Source organism: Oncorhynchus nerka, linkage group LG3 (genome assembly GCF_034236695.1).
Source record: "Oncorhynchus nerka isolate Pitt River linkage group LG3, Oner_Uvic_2.0, whole genome shotgun sequence".
NCBI classification, from domain to species: domain Eukaryota; kingdom Metazoa; phylum Chordata; class Actinopteri; order Salmoniformes; family Salmonidae; genus Oncorhynchus; species Oncorhynchus nerka.
Genome location: NC_088398.1, coordinates 84146022 through 84166077, shown reverse-complemented (window position 1 = coordinate 84166077; position 20056 = coordinate 84146022). Strand labels below are relative to the sequence as shown.

The 20056-nt window shown below is 49.2% G+C and overlaps 1 protein-coding gene across 1 annotated transcript in view; it reads right to left on the bottom strand.

The window, feature by feature from the left end:
• Nucleotides 1-19682, bottom strand: part of LOC115115257 (partitioning defective 3 homolog B-like) — a 448345-nt gene extending 428663 nt beyond the window's left edge. The window contains exon 1 of the mRNA XM_065016293.1: nucleotides 19573-19682. The gene's annotated coding sequence lies outside the window, so the exon portion shown is untranslated. The remainder of the gene's footprint in view (nucleotides 1-19572) is intronic.
• Nucleotides 19683-20056: the final 374 nt, after the last annotated feature.

Genomic DNA, 20056 nt, shown 5'->3' with positions numbered 1-20056 from the left:
GTGTGTGTAAGTGCTGGGGTGTGTACCCTGCCTGGGGCGGCAGCGAACCAGTGGTTAGAGGCGTTGGACTAGTAACCAAAAAGTTGCAAGTTCAAACCACCGAGCTGACAATGTACAAAGGCTGGGTTTTGAACCCCTGAACAGCTGGGCAGTTAACCACTGTTCCTAAGCTGTCATTGAAAATAAGAATGTGTTCTTAACTGACTTGCCTGGTAAAATAAAGGTAAAATAAACAGTGTGTGTGTGTACAGTGTGTGTGTGTGTGTACAGTGTGTGTGTGTACAGTGTGTGTGTGTGTACAGTGTGTGTGTGTACAGTGTGTGTGTGTACTAGAGGTGTGTGTGTGAACCATGTAGAGGTGTGTGTACAGTGTGTGTACGTACAGTGTGTGTACAGTGTGTGTACAGTGTGTGTGTGTACAGTGTGTGTGTACAGTGTGTGTGTGTGTGTGTACAGTGTGTGTGTGTACAGTGTGTGTGTGTGTGTGTGTGTGTGTGTGTACACAGTGTGTGTGTACAGTGTGTGTGTACAGTGTGTGTGTACAGTGCGTGTGTACAGTGCGTGTGCACAGTGTGTGTGCACAGTGTGTGTGTACAGTGTGTGTGTGTGTACAGTGTGTGTGCAGTGTGTGTACAGTGTGTGTACAGTGTGTGTACTGTGTGTGTACTGTGTGTACAGTGTGTGTACAGTGTGTATACTGTGTGTGTACAGTGTGTGTACAGTGTGTGTGTACTGTGTGTGTGCAGTGTGTGTGTACAGTGTGTGCAGTGTGTGTGTACAGTGTGTGTACTGTGTGTGTACAGTGTGTGCAGTGTGTGTGTACAGTGTGTGTACTGTGTGTGTACAGTGTGTGTACTGTGTGTGTACAGGGTGTACAGTGTGTGTACAGTGTGTATACTGTGTGTGTACAGTGTGTGTACTGTGTGTGTGCAGTGTGTGTGCAGTGTGTGTGTGCAGTGTGTGTGCAGTGTGTGTGTACAGTGTGTGTACAGTGTGTGTGCAGTGTGTGTGTACAGTGTGTGTACTGTGTGTGTACAGTGTGTGTGTACTGTGTGTGTGCAGTGTGTGTGTACAGTGTGTATACTGTGTGTGTACAGTGTGTGTGTACAGTGTGTGTGCAGTGTGTGTACAGTGTGTATACTGTGTGTGTACAGTGTGTGTGTACAGTGTGTGTACAGTGTGTGTACTGTGTGTGTAGGTGTGTGTACAGTGTGTATACTGGGTGTGTGTACAGTGTGTGTACAGTGTGTGTACTGTGTGTAGAGGCTGGGTGTGTGTACAGTGTGTGTACTGTGTGTGTACAGTGTGTGTGTACAGTGTGTGTGTACAGTGTGTGTACAGTGTGTGTACAGTGTGTGTACAGTGTGTGTAATGTGTGTGTACAGTGTGTGTGTACAGTGTGTGTACAGTGTGTGTACTGTGTGTGTACAGTGTGTGTGTACAGTGTGTGTGTACTGGGGTGTGTGTACAGTGTGTGTGTGTGTACAGTGAACCATGTACAGTGTGTGTGAACCAGTGTGTGTACAGTGTGTGTACAGTGTGTGTACTGTGTGTGTACAGAGGTGTGTGTCAGTGTGTGTGACAGCTGGGGTGTGTGACTGTGTGTGTACATGTGTCAAAACAGGCTGGTGTGTACAGTGTGTGTACAGTGTGTGTACCAGTGTGTATACTGTGTGTGTACAGTGTGTGTACCAGTGTGTGTACTGTGTGTGACAAAAACCATGTCTGACTGGGTGTGTACACCAGGACAGAGTGTGTGTACAGTGAACAAAACAGAGTGTGTGTACTGTGTGTGTACAGGCTGGTGTGTGTACAGTGTGTGTGTACTGTGTGTGTACAGTGTGTGTACAGTGTGTGTACAGTGGCTGGGTGTACAGTGTGTGTACAGTGTGTGTACAGAGTGTGTGTACAGTGTGTGTGTACTGTGTGTGTACAGTCTGTGTACTGTGTGTGTACAGTGTGTGTACAGAGTGTGTGTACAGTGTGTGTGTACTGTGTGTGTACAGTGTGTGTACAGTGTGTGTGTACTGTGCATTCAGAAAGTATTCAGACCCCCTTTTCCACATGTTATCACATGTTGTTACGTTCCAGCCTCGTTCTAAAATGGACACAAAACCCCATAATGACATCAAACTGTTTTTTCATTTTTTTTGCAAATGTATTAATACATTTAAAAAACTGAAATATCACATTCCCTTTAATGACATCACAATACCCCATAATGACATCACAATACCCCATAATGATGAAGTAAAAACAGGTTCTTACATTTTTGCAATTTATTAAAAAAACAAATGTAAATATCACATTTACATAAGTATTCAGACCCTTTTCTCAGTACTTTGTTGAAGCACCTTTGGCAGCGATTACAGCCTCTACTCTTCTTGGGTATGACGCTACAAGCTTGGTACACCTGTATTTGGGGAGTTTCTCCCATTCTTCTCTGCAGATCCTCTCAAGCTCTGTCAGGTTGGACGGGGAGCGTCGCTGCACAGCTACAAGGAACGCGGTGATGAGGCTTGAGGCGTTGGCCAAGGCGGAGTCTTATCACCGCAGACAATTTATTCACTTCTACTGTCATTTTGGCGAACAAAATCGCTTGCAAAGAGAACAAGTCTGTCTGGCGCCATGAACAAAGTGAGGCTGGGAGCTCCCTCCCTCTGAGCGAGAGAAGGCTCCTGCACAGCTGGGGTGAACAGCGACACAATAAAGAGGAAACCTGGGGGAGACTATTATGGTCTGTAGCCAAAGAAAGGTATTTTCTGTTTCAAATTTGTAACAAAAGGTAAAGTACTAGAGGGAATTATTTAGGGTTGGTTGTTGGTCACCATGAAAAGAAACAACAGAAACAGGAGATGGTCTGAACCATTTGATTGGTCTGGCTAAAATGGAACCCTATTCCTGATAAAGTGCACTACTTTCTTGACAAGAGATCCAAGTGGTCCCTGGATAAAATAAGTACACTATATTGGTGTCATTTGGGACGGTGTACTTGATGTCTTCATGTCTACACCCTCTCTATTAATTACAATAGGGTTAATGGACTAAATCAATTCTCGTCTATCATCACACTGCTTAGCATATTAGCATATTCATTAAACTACAGAGGCTGGGACACAGGACGAGAAGCTGGGGTCTGAAACATGTGAAACCTGTAGAGTTTCCATGACTCTTGAACCGGAAGCCAACATTTAGAGGCTCTGGTAAGAAATCAACAAGATATCAACACATCAAATAACAAACTGGTTGTTGTTGTTTGTTTTTTGTGTCTATTTAAAGTGAAAAGCTCCTTTTATGTTGAAACATTATGAAGTAAAAACAGATGTCCCTGCCAACCATGAACAAGGAACATCATAAATTAAACTTGGAGCCATCTGTCCACTTTGTCAAATCAGACCGATAGAAAACAAGTCTCTATATTCGGGATATGAATAAAGACACAGGAAGTCATTCACCATGCGTTTCCCTGTTAGACCGCTGAGAGGCTGGGGGGAAATGAAGAGGAACTCTCTGAACCACAGCTTTTACTTGATTTAACTAATCACTCAGGAGTTAACCATGTCTAGAGGCTGGGGTCTGAACCATGTCTAGAGGCTGGGGGTCTGAACCATGTCTAGAGGCTGGGGGTCTGAACCATGTCTAGAGGCTGGGGTCTGAACCATGTCTAGAGGCTGGGGGTCTGAACCATGTCTAGAGGCTGGGGGTCTGAACCATGTTTAGAGGCTGGGGGTCTGAACCATGTTTAGAGGCTGGGGTCTGAACCATGTCTAGAGGCTGGGGTCTGAACCATGTCTAGAGGCTGGGGGTCTGAACCATGTCTAGAGGCTGGGGGTCTGAACCATGTCTAGAGGCTGGGGGTCTGAACCATGTCTAGAGGCTGGGGGTCTGAACCATGTCTAGAGGCTGGGGGTCTGAACCATGTCTAGAGGCTGGGGGTCTGAACCATGTCTAGAGGCTGGGGTCTGAACCATGTCTAGAGGCTGGGGGTCTGAACCATGTCTAGAGGCTGGGGGTCTGAACCATGTCTAGAGGCTGGGGGTCTGAACCAGGACGAGAGGCTGGGGGTCTGAACCATGTCTAGAGGCTGGGGTCTGAACCAGGACGAGAGGCTGGGGGTCTGAACCATGTTTAGAGGCTGGGGGTCTGAACCATGTCTAGAGGCTGGGGTCTGAACCATGTCTAGAGGCTGGGGGTCTGAACCATGTCTAGAGGCTGGGGGTCTGAACCATGTCTAGAGGCTGGGGGTCTGAACCAGGACGAGAGGCTGGGGGTCTGAACCATGTCTAGAGGCTGGGGGTCTGAACCAGGACGAGAGGCTGGGGGTCTGAACCAGGACGAGAGGCTGGGGGTCTGAACCAGGTCTAGAGGCTGGGGGTCTGAACCATGTCTAGAGGCTGGGGGTCTGAACCATGTCTAGAGGCTGGGGGTCTGAACCATGTCTAGAGGCTGGGGTCTGAACCAGGACGAGAGGCTGGGAGTCTGAACCATGTCGAGAGGCTGGGGGTCTGAACCATGTCTAGAGGCTGGGTGTCTGAACCATGTCTAGAGGCTGGGGTCTGAACCATGTCTAGAGGCTGGGGTCTGAACCAGGACGAGAGGCTGGGGGTCTGAACCATGTTTAGAGGCTGGGTGTCTGAACCAGGTCTAGAGGCTGGGGGTCGGAACCATGTCTAGAGGCTGGGGTCTGAACCATGTCTAGAGGCTGGGGGTCTGAACCATGTCTAGAGGCTGGGGGTCTGAACCATGTCTAGAGGCTGGGGTCTGAACCATGTCTAGAGGCTGGGGGTCTGAACCATGTCGAGAGGCTGGGGTCTGAACCATGTCTAGAGGCTGGGGGTCTGAACCAGGGTCTAGAGGCTGGGGTCTGAACCAGGACGAGAGGCTGGGGGTCTGAACCAGGACTAGAGGCTGGGGGTCTGAACCATGTCTAGAGGCTGGGGCTCTGAACCATGTCTAGAGGCTGGGAGTCTGAACCATGTCTAGAGGCTGGGGGTCTGAACCATGTCTAGAGGCTGGGGGTCTGAACCATGTCTAGAGGCTGGGGTCTGAACCATGTCTAGAGGCTGGGGTCTGAACCATGTCTAGAGGCTGGGTGTCTGAACCATGTCTAGAGGCTGGGGGTCTGAACCATGTCTAGAGGCTGGGGTCTGAACCATGTCTAGAGGCTGGGGTCTGAACCAGGACGAGAGGCTGGGGTCTGAACCAGGACGAGAGGCTGGGTGTCTGAACCATGTCTAGAGGCTGGGGTCTGAACCATGTCTAGAGGCTGGGGGTCTGAACCATGTCTAGAGGCTGGGGGTCTGAACCATGTCTAGAGGCTGGGGTCTGAACCAGGTCTAGAGGCTGGGGGTCTGAACCATGTCTAGAGGCTGGGGGTCTGAACCATGTCTAGAGGCTGGGGGTCTGAACCATGTCTAGAGGCTGGGGGTCTGAACCATGTCTAGAGGCTGGGGTCTGAACCATGTCTAGAGGCTGGGGTCTGAACCAGGTCTAGAGGCTGGGGGTCTGAACCATGTCTAGAGGCTGGGGCTCTGAACCATGTCTAGAGGCTGGGGGTCTGAACCATGTCTAGAGGCTGGGGCTCTGAACCATGTCTAGAGGCTGGGGTCTGAACCATGTCTAGAGGCTGGGGCTCTGAACCATGTCTAGAGGCTGGGGGTCTGAACCATGTCTAGAGGATGGGGGTCTGAACCATGTCTAGAGGCTGGGGGTCTGAACCATGTCTAGAGGCTGGGGTCTGAACCAGGACGAGAGGCTGGGGGTCTGAACCATGTCTAGAGGCTGGGGGTCTGAACCATGTCTAGAGGCTGGGGGTCTGAACCATGTCTAGAGACTGGGGTCTGAACCATGTCTAGAGGCTGGGGTCTGAACCATGTCTAGAGGCTGGGGTCTGAACCATGTCTAGAGGCTGGGGTCTGAACCATGTCTAGAGGCTGGGGGTCTGAACCAGGACGAGAAGCTGGGGGTCTGAACCATGTCTAGAGGCTGGGGGTCTGAACCATGTCTAGAGGCTGGGGTCTGAACCAGGACTAGAGGCTGGGGTCTGAACCATGTCTAGAGGCTGGGGGTCTGAACCATGTCTAGAGGCTGGGGGTCTGAACCAGGACGAGAAGCTGGGGGTCTGAACCATGTCTAGAGGCTGGGGGTCTGAACCATGTCTAGAGGCTGGGGGTCTGAACCATGTCTAGAGGCTGGGGGTCTGAACCATGTCTAGAGGCTGGGGATCTGAACCATGTCTAGAGGCTGGGGGTCTGAACCATGTCTAGAGGCTGGGGGTCTGACCCATGTCTAGAGGCTGGGGGTCTGAACCATGTCTAGAGGCTGGGGGTCTGAACCATGTCTAGAGGCTGGGATCTGAACCATGTCTAGAGGCTGGGGGTCTGAACCATGTCTAGAGGCTGGGGTCTGAACCATGTCTAGAGGCTGGGGGTCTGAACCATGTCTAGAGGCTGGGGGTCTGAACCATGTCTAGAGGCTGGGGATCTGAACCATGTCTAGAGGCTGGGAGTCTGAACCATGTTTAGAGGCTGGGGGTCTGAACCATGTCTAGAGGCTGGGGGTCTGAACCATGTCTAGAGGCTGGGAGTCTGAACCATGTCTAGAGGCTGGGGGTCTGAACCATGTCTAGAGGCTGGGGGTCGGAACCATGTCTAGAGGCTGGGGGTCTGAACCATGTCTAGAGGCTGGGAGTCTGAACCATGTTTAGAGGCTGGGGGTCGGAACCATGTCTAGAGGCTGGGGGTCTGAACCATGTTTAGAGGCTGAGGTGTCTGAACCATGTCTAGAGGCTGGGGGTCTGAACCATGTCTAGAGGCTGGGAGTCTGAACCATGTCTAGAGGCTGGGGGTCTGAACCATGTCTAGAGGCTGAGAGTCTGAACCATGTCTAGAGGCTGGGAGTCTGAACCATGTTTAGAGGCTGGGGGTCTGAACCATGTTTAGAGGCTGGGGGTCTGAACCATGTTTAGAGGCTGGGGTCTGAACCATGTTTAGAGGCTGGGGGTCTGAACCATGTTTAGAGGCTGGGGTCTGAACCATGTTTAGAGGCTGGGGGTCTGAACCATGTCTAGAGGCTGGGGGTCTGAACCATGTTTAGAGGCTGGGGGTCTGAACCATGTCTAGAGGCTGGGGGTCTGAACCATGTTTAGAGGCTGGGGGTCTGAACCATGTCTAGAGGATGGGGGTCTGAACCATGTCTAGAGGCTGGGGGTCTGAACCATGTCTAGAGGCTGGGGGTCTGAACCATGTCTAGAGGCTGGGGGTCTGAACCATGTCTAGAGGCTGGGGGTCTGAACCATGTCTAGAGGCTGGGGGTCTGAACCATGTCTAGAGGCTGGGGATCTGAACCATGTCTAGAGGCTGGGGGTCTGAACCATGTCTAGAGGCTGGGGGTCTGAACCATGTTTAGAGGCTGGGGGTCTGAACCATGTTTAGAGGCTGGGGGTCTGAACCTGTCATTCCCCTATCGCTTCAAACTGATAATACCAATTGCTTGTTCACGGGTCGCAATTGTAAATGAGAATTTGTTCTCAACTTACCTACCTGGTTAAATAAAGGTGTTCTCAACTAGCCTACCTGGTTAAATAAAGGTGTTCTCAACTAGCCTACCTGGTTAAATAAAGGTGTTCTCAACTAGCCTACCTGGTTAAATAAAGGTGTTCTCAACTTGCCTACCTGGTTAAATAAAGGTGTTCTCAACTTGCCTACCTGGTTAAATAAAGGTGTTCTCAACTTGCCTACCTGGTTAAATAAAGGTGTTCTCAACTTGCCTACCTGGTTAAATAAAGGTGTTCTCAACTTACCTACCTGGTTAAATAAAGGTGTTCTCAACTAGCCTACCTGGTTAAATAAAGGTGAAATCAAAACCTGGTGAAATAAAAAGACCTGGTCTAAAGTAGTCTAAATTAAACACAGTGCCATCCAAAAGTAGTGAACTACATAGGAATAGTGCCATAGGGTCCTGGTCTAAAGTAGTGCACTACATAGGGAATAGAGTGCCATAGGGCCCTGGTCTAAAGTAGTGCACTATATAGGGAATAGAGTGCCATAGGGCCCTGGTCTAAAGTAGTGCACTATAGGGAATAGAGTGCCATAGGGCCCTGGTCTAAAGTAGTGCACTACATAGGGAATATGGTGCCATGGGGCCCTGGTCTAAAGTAGTGCACTACATAGGGAATATGGTGCCATGGGGCCCTGGTCTAAAGTAGTGAACTACATAGGGAATAGAGTGCCATAGGGTCCTGGTCTAAAGTAGTGCACTACATAGGGAATAGAGTGCCATAGGGCCCTGGTCTAAAGTAGTGCACTACATAGGGAATAGAGTGCCATAGGGCCCTGGTCTAAAGTAGTGCACTACATAGGGAATAGAGTGCCATAGGGCCCTGGTCTAAAGTAGTGCACTACATAGGGAATAGAGTGCCATAGGGCCCTGGTCTAAAGTAGTGCACTATATAGGGAATAGAGTGCCATAGGGCCCTGGTCTAAAGTAGTGCACTACATAGGGAATAGAGTGCCATAGGGCCCTGGTCTAAAGTAGTGCACTACATAGGGAATAGAGTGCCATAGGGCCCTGGTCTAAAGTAGTGCACTATATAGGGAATAGAGTGCCATAGGGCCCTGGTCTAAAGTAGTGCACTATATAGGGAATAGAGTGCCATAGGGCTCTTGTCTAAAGTAGTGCACTACATAGGGAATAGAGTGCCATAGGGCCCTGGTCTAAAGTAGTGCACTACATAGGGAATAGAGTGCCATAGGGCCCTGGTCTAAAGTAGTGCACTACATAGGGAATAGAGTGCCATAGGGCCCTGGTCTAAAGTAGTGCACTACATAGGGAATAGAGTGCCATAGGGCCCTGGTCTAAAGTAGTGCACTATATAGGGAATAGAGTGCCATAGGGCCCTTGTCTAAAGTAGTGCACTACATAGGGAATAGGGTGCCATTTGGAAGAAGATTTATCACGATGTTAACTCTGGTAAACCAGTCTCCTACAGTGAAAAAAAGGCATGTCTGATATTTGTTCATGAGTTTCATGTCTTAGCTGGGGCTGTACACACACACACACACCATGAACATCTATACTGACATCAACACAGCTTGGTCCTCACACAACCTCACCGTTCCCCACAGGAGTTGATTTACAGTGTTAGCTAAAGCACTTACAATAACACTATTGTGTTCCTGTATTAACCCCAGAGGGTTAAGAGAGATCAGTAAATACTCCCAGTCCAATTAGAGAGACGGAGACAGAGGAGACAGCGCCCCCTAGGGGACCGGAGTCCTAATGACCTGAGGTGACCTGAGGTGCTGCCGGAACCACATCAGATAAATAAATATCTTACGTCACCAACACCAACTGGAACACGATGGACAAATAAATACACACCTACATCAATCACCTAGCAACGACCAATCAAAAAAACAGACCTGCGTCAAACTGTCTACTACACATCTTAGCTAACAGGTCTGCTACTAGATACAGTTGTAACCACAACGGATACATCAACACCTCCCTTCTCAAACGTCTCCTTGGAGACCCCCAGACGGTTCACACATTAGTTTTACCCCTGAATTAGCTCGCCTGATTCACCTAATCAAGGGCTTGATAATTAGTTGCTACGGAAAATATCAAATCTACAGAACGGCTGGGGGTCCCCGAGGAGAGGTTAAAACGACTGCCTTAGTCTACACCTCGAGACTACAGATGAATAAATATCTAGGTCTTACCTACTAGACCATAACTATCAAACACCTATCACCTAGAGACTATAGATGAATAAATATTTAGGCCTACGTCAAACACCCAGCGACCAAGTCTGTGTTCAAATTAAAATGGTCCTATGCTTAATCGATCAGCCTCTCTTTCACAAACCCCCAATTAACATTATTCCTCTAACGCTCTCTCTCTCTCTTTATCCCTCTCTCCCTCGCTCTCTCCCTTTCTCCCTCGCTCTCTCTCCCTCTCTCCCTCTCCCTCTCTCCCTCTCCTCTCTCCCTCGCTCTCTCTCCCTTTCTCCCTCTCTCTCTCTCTCTCTCTCCCTCGCTCTCTCTCCCTCGCTCTCTCTCCCTCGCTCTCTCTCCCTCGCTCTCTCTCCCTTTCTCCCTCGCTCTCTCTCTCTCTCTCCCTCGCTCTCTCTCCCTCGCTCTCTCTCCCTCTCTCCCTCGCTTCCTCTCCCTCGCTCTCTCTCCCTCTCTCCCTCGCTCTCTCTCCCTTTCTCCCTCGCTCTCTCTCCCTCTCTCCCTCGCTCTCTCTCCCTTTCTCCCTCGCTCTGTCTCTCTCTCTCCCTCGCTCTCTCTCCCTCTCTCCCTCGCTCTCTCTCTTTCTCCTCACTCTCTCCCTTTCTCCCTCGCTCTCTCTCCCTCTCTCCCTTTCTCCCTCGCTCTCTCCCCCTTTCTCCCTCGCTCTCTCTACCTTTCTCCCTCGCTCTCTCTCCCTTTCTCCCTCGCTCTCTCTCCCTTTCTCCCTCGCTCTCTCTCCCTTTCTCCCTCGCTCTCTCTCCCTTTCTCCCTCGCTCTCTCCCTATATCCCCCACTCTCTCTCCTTCTATCCCTCACTCTCTCTCCCTCTATCCCTCACTCTCTCTCCCTCTATCCCTCACTCTCTCTCCCTCACGCTCTCTCCCTCTATCCCTCACTCTCTCTCCCTCTATCCCTCACTCTCTCTCCCTCTATCCCTCACTCTCTCTCCCTCTATCCCTCACTCTCTCTCCCTATATACATCCCTCTATCCCTCACTCTCTCTCCCTCTATCCCTCAATCCCTCACTCTCTCTCGCTATATACATCCCTCTATCCCTCACTCTCTCTCCCTCTATCCCTCACTCTCTCTCCCTCTATCCCTCACTCTCTCTCCCTATATACATCCCTCTACCCCTCACTCTCTCTCCCTCTATCCCCCACTCTCTCTCCCTCTATCCCTCACTCTCTCTCCCTATATACATCCCTCTATCCCTCACTCTCTCTCCCTCTATCCCTCACTCTCTCTCCCTCTATCCCTCACTCTCTCTCCCTATATACATCCCTCTATCCCTCACTCTCTCTCCCTATATACATCCCTCTATCCCTCACTCTCTCTCCCTCTATCCCTCACTCTCTCTCCCTATATCCCTCAATCCCTCACTCTCTCTCCCTCTATCCCTCACTCTCTCTCCCTCTATCCCTCACTCTCTCTCCCTATATACATCCCTCTACCCCTCACTCTCTCTCCCTCTATCCCCCACTCTCTCTCCCTCTATCCCTCACTCTCTCTCCCTATATACATCCCTCTACCCCTCACTCTCTCTCCCTCTATCCCCACTCTCTCTCCCTCTATCCCTCACTCTCTCTCCCTATATACATCCCTCTACCCCTCACTCTCTCCCTCTATCCCCCACTCTCTCTCCCTCTATCCCTCACTCTCTCTCCCTATATACATCCCTCTACCCCTCACTCTCTCTCCCTCTATCCCCCACTCTCTCTCCCTCTATCCCTCACTCTCTCTCCCTATATACATCCCTCTATCCCTCACTCTCTCTCCCTCTATCCCTCACTCTCTCTCCCTCTATCCCCCACTCCATTAATCTCCCTCTTGCTCTCCCCCTAAGCCATCAGTTCAGTTCTGGTGACCCGACAGAGCTCCTCTACCCAGGGCTCCCAGTAAACTGCTTGGCTTCTAACGGGTCTTAAACTGGCTTTACTCTAGAGATATCATGTCACAGAGCTCTGCTGAGTACTCTAGAGATCATGATGTCCCAGAGCTCTGCTGAGTACTCTAGAGATCATGATGTCCCAGAGCTCTGCTGAGTACTCTAGAGATCATGATGTCACAGAGCTCTGCTGAGTACTCTAGAGATCATGATGTCACAGAGCTCTGCTGAGTACTCTAGAGATCATGATGTCACAGAGCTCTGCTGAGTACTCTAGAGATCATGATGTCACAGAGCTCTGCTGAGTACTCTAGAGATCATGATGTCACAGAGCTCTGCTGAGTACTCTATTACTGTTCAATGATAGGACTTCTGCTCTATTCAATCAGATCAACTGACCACCTGTGAGACCCAATCAGACGACCAGAGCTTCCCTCTGCTCCCTCCCACAGACAAACACTCAGAGTGTTAATTGGCTCTTGAGGGAAAAATAGAGGATCAGCACAAGTTAAGAAACAAATAACTATTTCTTATTCAACATCATAGTGACTCTTATACAGAGACTTATTATCAAACTGGAGACCTGGAGGTTCTGAGTGAAGTTAGGAAGTGGACATAATAATAGTATGACTGAATGTCAGAGAGCTCTGCTGAGAGAAGAGGGATCATGATGTCACAGAGGATGGAGATAGAAGAGATGGATGATGATGGAGAGCTCTGAGGAGTACTCTAGAAGAGGATGATGAGAGAAGAGCTCTGGGATAGAGATCATGATGAGACTCTAGAGGGATGAGATGAGAAGAGGCTTGGAGTAGAGAAAGATCATGATGAGAAGAGCTCTGGAGAGTACTCATTACTGTTCAATAATAGGACTTCTGCTCTATTCAATCAGATCAACTGAGACCACCTGTGAGACCCAATCAGAGGGATGGAGCTTCCCAGGGATGGAGACAAACAGGATCAGAGTGTTAATTGGGATTGAGGGAAAAATGGAGAGGATCAGGGATGTTAAGAAACAAATAACTAGGGATTCAACATCATAGTGATGGAGAGAGAATTATCAAGACTGAGAGGGATGGAAGTTCTGAGTGAAGTTAGGAAGTGGACATAATAATAGTATGACTGAATGAGAGAGAGAGAGAGAGAGAAGAGGGATGGAGAGAGAACAGGGATGGAGATAGAAGAGGGATGGAGAGGGATGGAGAGTGTAGAGGAAGAGAGAGAAGAGGGATGGAGAGAGAAGAGGGATGGAGAGAGAAGAGGGATGGAGAGAGAAGAGGGATGGAGAGAGAAGAGGGATGGAGAGAGAAGAGGGATGGAGAGAGAACAGGGATGGAGAGGGAAGAGGGATGGAGAGGGAACAGGGATGGAGATAGAAGAGGGAGAAGAGGGATGGAGAGAGAAGAGGGATGGAGAGAGAAGAGGAGGAGAGAGAAGAGGGATGGAGAGAAGAGGATTGGAGAGAGAAGAGGAAGAGAGAAGAGGGATTGAGAGAGAACATGGATGGAGAGAGAAGAGGGATGGAGAGAGAAGAGGGATGGAGAGAGAAGAGGGATGGAGAGAGAAGAGGGATTGAGAGAGAAGAGGAAGAGAGAAGAGGGATGGAGAGAGAGAGAAGAGGAAGAGAGAAGAGGGATGGAGAGAGAAGACATTCCTTCCCCTCCACCTTTCTGTCATTCCTTCCCCTCCACCTTTCTGTCATCCCTTCCCCTCCACCTTTCTGTCATTCCTTCCCCTCCTCCTTTCTGTCATCCCTTCCCCTCCTCCTTTCTGTCATTCCTTCCCCTCCACCTTTCTGTCATTCCTTCCCCTCCACCTTTCTGTCATTCCTTCCCCTCCTCCTTTCTGTCATTCCTTCCCCTCCACCTTTCTGTCATTCCTTCCCCTCCACCTTTGTCATTCCTTCCCCTCCACCTTTGTCATTCCTTCCCCTCCACCTTTGTCATTCCTTCCCCTCCACCTTTCTGTCATTCCTTCCCCTCCACCTTTCTGTCATTCCTTCCCCTCCACCTTTTGTCATTCCTTCCCCTCCACAGTTCTGTCATTCCTTCCCCTCCACCTTTCTGTCATTCCTTCCCCTCCTCCTTTGTCCTTCCTTCCCCTCCTCATTTCTGTCATTCCTTCCCCTCCTCCTTTCTGTCATTCCTTCCCCTCCTCCTTTCTGTCATCCCTTCCCCTCCACATTTCTGTCATTCCTTCCCCTCCTCCTTTCTGTAATTCCTTCCCCTCCACCTTTCTGTCATTCCTTCCCCTCCACATTCTCTGTCATTCCTTCCCCCCTCCACCTTTCTGTCATTCCTTCCCTCCTCATTTTGTCATTCCTTCCCCTCCTCCTTTCTGTCATTCCTTCCCCTCCTCCTTTCTGTCATTCCTTCCCCTCCTCCTTTCTGTCATTCCTTCCCCTCCACATTTCTGTCATTCCTTCCCCTCCACCTTTCTGTCATTCCTTCCCCTCCTCCTTTCTGTCATTCCTTCCCCTCCTCCTTTCTGTCATTCCTTCCCCTCCACCTTTCTGTCATTCCTTCCCCTCCCACCTTCCCCTCCTCCTTTCTGTCATTCCTTCCCCTCCTCCTTTCTGTCATTCCTTCCCCTCCACATTTCTGTCATTCCTTCCCCTCCTCCTTTCTGTCATTCCTTCCCCTCCACCTTTCTGTCATTCCTTCCCTCTGTCATTCCTTCCCCCCTCCTTTCTGTCATTCCTTCCCTCCTCCTTTCTGTCATTCCTTCCCCTCCTCCTTTCTGTCATTCCTTCCCCTCCACCTTTCTGTCATTCCTTCCCCTCCACCTTTCTGTCATTCCTTCCCCTCCTCCTTTCTGTCATTCCTTCCCCTCCACCTTTCTGTCATTCCTTCCCCTCCTCCTTTCTGTCATTCCTTCTTTCCCCTTCCCCTCCCACTTTCTGTCATTCCTTCCCTCCTCCTTTCTGTCATTCCTTCCCCTCCACCTTTCTGTCATTCCTTCTCCTCCACCTTTCTGTCATTCCTTCCCCTCCTCCTTTCTGTCATTCCTTCCCCTCCACCTTTCTGTCATTCCTTCCCCTCCTCCTTTCTGTCATTCCTTCCCCTCCACTTTTCTGTCATTCCTTCCCCTCCTCCTTTCTGTTATTCCTTCCCTCCACTTTTCTGTCATCTCACCTTTTGTCCTCTTCCTGTCTCCCTCCTCCACTTTCTGTTTGTTCCCTTTCCCCTCCTCCTCCTTCTGTCATTCCTTCCTCCACCTTTGGTTTCATTCACTTCATCACCAGAAATCAGGTCAAAATGTCCAACCAACACTCCCTAGAGCTGTCATTCCAGTCCTTAACATTCCATCAACAGAGAGGAAGGGAGGGGACAGAACACTGACTGGGCAACACTCCCTTAGAGCTGTGTCAGTGTTCTGGAACTCTCCCTTAACATTCCATCAACAGAGAGGAAGGGAGGGGACAGAACACTGACTGGGTGTGAAACATCCATTTCCTGGCTTCTTCACTCCTCCTATTATATCAACTTCTGTCTCATTTGTCCTCTTCCTGTTCCACTGCTTTCTGTTTGTGTGTTCATTCCACATTAACCTGAGTTGTTTTGTTGGTTATTTTCCCCAGTCTTCCCCACACTCCTGCTGCTTCCAGTCTACCAAAGAAGAAGAGACTTGGTGGAAATCTGTCCTTTGGACTGACGAGTCCAAATTTGAGATTTTTGGTTCTTTGTGAGACGCAGAGTTGGTGAACGGATGATCTCTGCATTTTTTGTTCCCACCGTGAAGCATGGAGGAGGTGTGATGGTGTGGGGGTGCTTTGCTGGTGACAGTGTCAGTGACCCCACCTTCCATTTGTTTTTATACTGCTGCTACTCTCTGTTTATTATCCCCATAGTCACTTTACCCTACCTACATGACAAATGACCTCGACTAACCTGTACCCCCGCACATTGACTCGGTACTGGTACCCCCTGTATATAGCCTCCACATTGACTCTGTACCGTAACACCCTGTATATAGCCTCCACATTGACTCTGTACCGGTACACCCTGTATATAGCCTCCACATTGACTCTGTACCGGTACACCCTGTATATAGCCTCCACATTGACTCTGTACTGGTACCACCTGTATATAGCCTCCACACTGACTCTGTACCGGTACCCCCTGTATATAGTCTCCACATTGACTCTGTACCGGTACCCCCTGTATATAGCCTCCAAATTGACTCTGTACCGTAACACCCTGTATATAGCCTCCACATTGACTCTGTACCGTAACACCCTGTATATAGCCTCCACACTGACTCTGTACCGGTACCCCCTGTATATAGTCTCCACATTGACTCTGTACCGGTACCCCCTGTATATAGCCTCCACATTGACTCTGTACCGTAACACCCTGTATATAGTCTCCACATTGACTCTGTACCGTAACACCCTGTATATAGCCTCCACATTGACTCTGTACCGTAACACCCTGTATATAGCCTCCACATTGACTCTGTACCGTAACACCCTGTATATAGCCTCCACATTGACTCTGTACTGGTACCCCCTGTATATAGCCTCCACATTGATTCTGTACCGGTACCCCCTGTATATAGCCTCCACATTGACTCTGTACCGGTACCCCCTGTATATAGCCTCCACATTGACTCTGTACCGGTACCCCCCTGTATATAGCCTCCACATTGACTCTGTACCGTAACACCCTGTATATAGCCTCCACATTGACTCTGTACCGTAACACCCTGTATATAGCCTCCACATTGACTCTGTACCGTAACACCCTGTATATAGCCTCCACATTGACTCTGTACCGTAACACCCTGTATATAGCCTCCACATTGACTCTGTACCGGTACCCCCTGTATATAGCCTCCACATTGACTCTATACCGGTACCCCCTGTTTATAGCCTCCACATTGACTCTGTACCGTAATACCCTGTATATAGCCTCCACATTGACTCTGTACCGGTACCCCCTGTATATAGCCTCCACATTGACTCTGTACTGGTACCACCTGTATATAGCCTCATTATAGTTATTTTATGGAGTTACTTTTGACTATTTTTTACATATGAAAATATTATAGCTGATGAAATTGAGGTTTATTTCTGTCTGCAATAATGCCCTTTTGTGGGGAAACAACTGATTGGCTGGGCCTGGGCCTGGCTCCGTAGTGGGTGGGCCTATATCCTCCCAGGCCCACCCTTGTCTTAGCCCCTGCCCGGTCATCTGAAATCCATAGATAACGGCCTAATGCATTTATTTAAACTGACTGATTTCCTTTTATGATAAATAAAAGGTGTGTGTGTGTGTGTGTGTGTGTGTGTGTGTGTGTGTGTGTGTGTGTGTGTGTGTGTGTGTAAGACAGTAAGGGTGTGTGTGTGTGTGTGTGTGTGTGTGTGTGTGTGTGTGTGTGTGTGTGTGTGTGTGTGTGTGTGTGTGTAAGACAGTAAGGGTGTGTGTATACAGTGTGCCTGGTATGTGCCGTAATTTCTGGACTATTAACCTGAATATAAAAAAGAATTGTATTTTGTACATAAATAAGCCGCAGGTGCCTACCGGTACATTGAAACAAATGAACTTTACACAGCCTTTAAACGAAACACGGCTTGTAACAAAAATATAAAAAATAGCAGCAAACAGTAGCCTACCAAGAGAGTCATTGGTCACTATCTTCCTCTTCCTGTGCACTGAAACCACTGAAATAGCAGCAAACAGTAGCCTACCAAGAGAGTCATTGGTCACTATCTTCCTCCTCCTGTGCACTGAAACCACTGAAGTCATCTCCTTCGGTGTCGGAGTTGAATAGCCTTAAAAACTGGTTTGGGCCTGTCGTTGGGTTAGGGTAGGGTAGTTACAGTAGGGATGGGTTAGGGTATGGAATAGTTACAGTAGGGATGGGTTAGGGTAGGGTAGTTACAGTAGGGATGGGTTAGGGTAGGGTAGTTACAGTAGGGATGGGTTAGGGTAGGGTACAGTAGGGAGTTACAGTAGGGATGGGTTAGGGTAGGGTAGTTACAGTAGGGATGGGTTAGGGTAGTTACAGTAGGGATGGTTAGGGGGTAGTTACAGTAGGGATGGGTTAGGGTATGGTAGTTACAGTAGGGATGGGTTAGGGTAGGGTAGTTACAGTAGGGATGGGTTAGGGGTAGGGTAGTTACAGTAGGGATGGGTTAGGGTAGGGTAGTTACAGTAGGGATGGGTTAGGGTAGGGTAGTTACAGTAGGGATGGGTTAGGGTTAGGGGTAGGGTAGTTACAGTAGGGATGGGTTAGGGTATGGTAGTTACAGTAGGGATGGGTTAGGGTATGGTAGTTACAGTAGGGATGGGTTAGGGGTAGGGTAGTTAGGGATGGGTTAGGGTAGTAGTTACAGTAGGGTTATGGGTTAGGGATGGGTTAGGGTATGGTAGTTACAGTAGGGATGGGTTAGGGTATGGTAGTTACAGTAGGGATGGGTTAGGGTATGGTAGTTACAGTAGGGATGGGTTAGGGTATGGTAGTTACAGTAGGGATGGGTTAGGGTATGGTAGTTACAGTAGGGATGGGTTAGGGTAGGGTAGTTACAGTAGGGATGGGTTAGGGTATGGTAGTTACAGTAGGGATGGGTTAGGGTATGGTAGTTACAGTAGGGATGGGTTAGGGTATGGTAGTTACAGTAGGGATGGGTTAGGGTATGGTAGTTACAGTAGGGATGGGTTAGGGTATGGTAGTTACAGTAGGGATGGGTTAGGGTTAGGGTATGGTAGTTACAGTAGGGATGGGTTAGGGTATGGTAGTTACAGTAGGGATGGGTTAGGGTATGGTAGTTACAGTAGGGATGGGTTAGGGTAGGGTAGGGTAGTTACAGTAGGGATGGGTTAGGGTATGGTAGTTACAGTAGGGATGGGTTAGGGTATGGTAGTTACAGTAGGGATGGGTTAGGGTTAGGGTAGGGTAGTTACAGTAGGGATGGGTTAGGGTATGGTAGTTACAGTAGGGATGGGTTAGGGTTAGGGTATGGTAGTTACAGTAGGGATGGGTTAGGGTTAGGGTAGGGTAGTTACAGTAGGGATGGGTTAGGGTATGGTAGTTACAGTAGGGATGGGTTAGGGTATGGTAGTTACAGTAGGGATGGGTTAGGGTATGGTAGGTATTACAGTAGGGTTATGGGTTAGGGATGGTAGTTACAGTAGGGCTGGGTTGGTAGTTACAGTAGGGATGGGTTAGGGGTATGGTAGTTACAGTAGGGATGGGTTAGGGGTAGGTAGGGATGGGTTAGGGTATGGTAGTTACAGTAGGGATGGGTTAGGGTATGGTATGGTAGTTACAGTAGGGCTGGGTTAGGGTATGGTATGGTAGTTACAGTAGGGATGGGTTAGGGTATGGTAGTTACAGTAGGGATGGGTTAGGGTATGGTATGGTAGTTACAGTAGGGATGGGTTAGGGTAGGGTATGGTAGTTACAGTAGGGATGGGTTAGGGTAGGGTATGGTATGGTAGTTACAGTAGGGATGGGTTAGGGTATGGTAGTTACAGTAGGGATGGGTTAGGGTATGGTAGTTACAGTAGGGATGGGTTAGGGTATGGTAGTTACAGTAGGGATGGGTTAGGGTATGGTAGTTACAGTAGGGATGGGTTAGGGTTGGTATGGTAGTTACAGTAGGGATGGGTTAGGGTATGGTATGGTAGTTACAGTAGGGATGGGTTAGGGTATGGTATGGTAGTTACAGTAGGGATGGGTTAGGGTAGGGTAGTTACAGTAGGGATGGGTTAGGGTATGGTAGTTACAGTAGGGATGGGTTAGGGTATGGTAGTTACAGTAGGGATGGGTTAGGGTATGGTAGTTACAGTAGGGATGGGTTAGGGTATGGTATGGTAGCTACAGTAGGGATGGGTTAGGGTATGGTAGCTACAGTAGGGATGGGTTAGGGTATGGTAGTTACAGTAGGGATGGGTTAGGGTATGGTAGTTACAGTAGGGCTGGGTGTAGGTACAGACTAGATCTTACCGTGGGGGGTTCAGGGCCAGGCCTGTCGTTGGGCTCCTGAGGCTGCGGGGGCTGTGACGTCTCCACTGGGGGGCTGAGGGCTGATTCACTGCTGCTCCTTACAAGCAGAGGAGTGTCTGAGCAGAGCAGCTACAGTAGAGACAGTGTAATCTGTACAGCTCCCCCAGCTACAGTAGAGACAGTGTAATCTGTACATCTCCCCCAGCTACAGTAGAGACAGTGTAATCTGTACAACTACAGTAGAGACAGTGTAATCTGTACAGCTACAGTAGAGACAGTGTAATCTGTACAGCTCCCCCAGCTACAGTAGAGACAGTGTAATCTGTACAGCTACAGTAGAGACAGTGTAATCTGTACATCTCCACCAGCTACAGTAGAGACAGTGTAATCTGTACAGCTCCACCAGCTACAGTAGAGACAGTGTAATCTGTACATCTCCACCAGCTACAGTAGAGACAGTGTAATCTGTACAGCTAACGTAGAG